Consider the following 2989-nt stretch of genomic DNA (forward strand, 5'->3'; position numbering starts at 1 on the left):
TAAAAGTTCCTATTTTGTGCTCCGCGGCTCTATCACTTGCCAGAAGCGGCCGCCAGAGGCCCCTCCCCCGCCATCTATCCTCCCAAATATTGCCTCGGATTCACTTCTCCGCACGTCCTACCTTCCAGAAAGTGGTCGCTTTTCTAATGAAAGAGTTGTTGCTCTTCTTTTCTTCAATCTCCTGTTGAGTTTGTAGGTGTTCAGAATGGTTTGATCCCTATCCAGCTGAATTCCTGAGACCAGACGAAATCCAGGTCTCCTACTCTTCCGCCATCTTGCTCTGACCCCCATGAATAGTTCTTAAAGAAGGCAAATAACTTGTTTTATATGTTATTTATTTTTCATGATTTGCAGCAGTGTTTTCTTAAATTCTCTCTGTGTGTATAAGTATGTATGCATGTATATCTATTTATTGGAGGGATAGATCATACAGAGTGAATTTGTACACATAGAGTAAAGGGAACACTTAAGTCACTACCTACATCTAAACAATTTCATTATTTAGGAAACTATATGATTCTCTATATAAAGAATTAATGAAATATAATTCAATTCTGAGGAGTTAATAAAACTGGCCCAATTAAAATATATTCTCATTTTAACTGAATAAAATTTTCATTTTTTACATTTAAATGCTGATATTTACAAATTACAGATTAAATTATAAATACAGATTAAGCTAGTTTTTATAGTATATCATTACTGATGATTTTAGAAAGATGTATAAATAATACATTTCATTTTCTTTAAGCTTTATCCAAATAAAAAATGAGACAGAAAATTGAGTTCCATATGCTACTCATTTATTCAGGTATTTAAGGGATAATATTGAGCAACTACTATATACCAGGCATTGTGTAGCCATTCAGTTTATACAGAGGGCAAAGCAATGATTTCACATTGGGAAGTTTAAGATCTGATGAGTTAGAATGACCATAAAAAATAAATTTAGTTCATAAGTTTATTGAATATGTAAAAGATGAAAAGTGATTTGCAGAATACATCAAAGGACAGCACAGTAAGGAGAAATAGGCAAGTCGGGGGTTACTGAGATTTTAAGTACACTGTTCAGGGTAGGTCTCATTTAAAAAGTGACCTTTGACAAAAGATTGAACTGCATTTAAGAATACGGAATTAAGACTACATGGAGCTAACAGCTTTCTCAATAGACCAATATCATCAGTTGATTCAAACAAATAAATGGCCATGTTGTAAACCAAGCCCACTTCCAAAGCTGGTTGAGAGTCTGTTGACTTGAACTGCAAAATATGCATCATTCTCATTTTATTATGCTTCTAAATGTAAATGAGTTTGAGATTTATGCCACTGAATTTTAGCTCTATTTTTTTTCTATTTTAGGAAAAGAGTGGAGTTCATGATGGGGCATGAGAATCACAGTTTCACCAGTGATTTCATTCTTTTAGGACTCTTTTCTTCTTCTCAATCAAGTCTAGTTTTCATCTCCTTTATATTCATCATTTTTATTATGACTATAACAGAAAACACAATCATGATCCTACTTATCCTCAGGGACTCAAGACTCCATACTCCAATGTATTTCCTGCTCAGCCATCTGTCTTTCATGGACATCTTGCATATTTCCAACATTGTTCCCAAAATGGTCACTGACTTTCTTTCAGGCAGCAGAACTATTTCATTCGCAGGTTGTGGCTTCCAGATATTTCTATCCCTCACCCTCCTGGGCGGTGAGTGCCTTCTCCTGGCGGCAATGTCTTACGATCACTATGTAGCCAGCCATCTGTCACCCACTGCGCTATCCCATTCTTATGAATGACTATGTCCGCATTCTCATGGCTAGAGGGTCCTGGATTGTTGGGACCGTCAACTTCATAGTCCACACAGCTTATGCACTCCAGTTGCCCTTCTGTGGCCCAAGAGCCATTGATCACTTTTTCTGTGAAGTCCCTGCCATGTTGAAGTTGTCCTGTGTGGACACAACACTCTATTAACGAGGAGTTTATGTAAGTGGCTTAATTTTTCTCCTTGTCCCTTCCTCCCTAATCCTTGCTTCTTATGTCCAAATTCTTCTTACTGTTCTTCAAATGAAATCATCAGAAGCACAGAAAAAGTCATTTTCTACCTGTTCCTTCCACATGATTGTGGTCACAATGTACTATGGGCCATTTATTTTCACATACATGAGACCCAAATCATACCACACTCCGGGCCAGGACAAATATTTGGCAATATTCTATACCATCCTCACACCCACACTGAACCCTATCATCTACAGTTTTAGGAATAAAGATGTTCTGAAGGCAATGAAAAATATGCTCAAAGTAACTTTCTCCATTAAAGATAGTAATAAAAATGCTTGAAGCATGTGTTTTCTATATCAATATTCAATGCTTAGAGATTATCCATTAGTCATATCTTTAGAAAGAAAATCAAAGTTTCTATCCATCAAGAGTGGAAAGTGGATTTTTCCAAACCTCCAATGAAAATAAAAAAAAGTTTTACAGGTATTTCTTTTATAAATACATACATCCAGAAATGTACTGTTCCCTCCCATGAAAAATTCTAAGAACTTATAAAAATTGACTTTTATAATACAATCACGTTATATGGGATCTATCCATATAACTTTTCTATTTCATGAAACAGTAAAATTATAATTCCAAGGTTACAAGCAGCTATCAAAAATTCATAAAAAATTATAGGCAAAATGGGTGCAGGTGTTCAAGAGGTAAAAATTCTAGTTATATGATACATAAGTTAAAAATAAGTAAGTCCTGTGATGTAATGTAGAGCATGGTGACTGTAGCTAACAATGGTCTGTTGTATATAAGAAAGTGGCTGAGAGTGTAGGTTTTAGTAGTTCTCATCATAACAAAATGAATTGTAGCTCTGTGTGGTGACAGATGATAACTAAACTTATTTTGATAATTATTTTATAATATATAGATATATCAAATTTTTATGCAGTACACCTAAGAACAGTAGAATTATATCAATTATACTTCAATAA

At 34.9% G+C, this 2989-nt stretch overlaps 1 pseudogene; it reads left to right on the forward strand.

The window, feature by feature from the left end:
- The first annotated feature begins 1375 nt into the window (after positions 1-1375).
- Positions 1376-2294, forward strand: LOC123323930 (annotated as a pseudogene).
- Positions 2295-2989: the final 695 nt, after the last annotated feature.

This window comes from Neomonachus schauinslandi, unplaced genomic scaffold, assembly GCF_002201575.2.
Source record: "Neomonachus schauinslandi unplaced genomic scaffold, ASM220157v2 HiC_scaffold_2644, whole genome shotgun sequence".
Classification (NCBI taxonomy): Eukaryota; Metazoa; Chordata; class Mammalia; order Carnivora; family Phocidae; genus Neomonachus; species Neomonachus schauinslandi.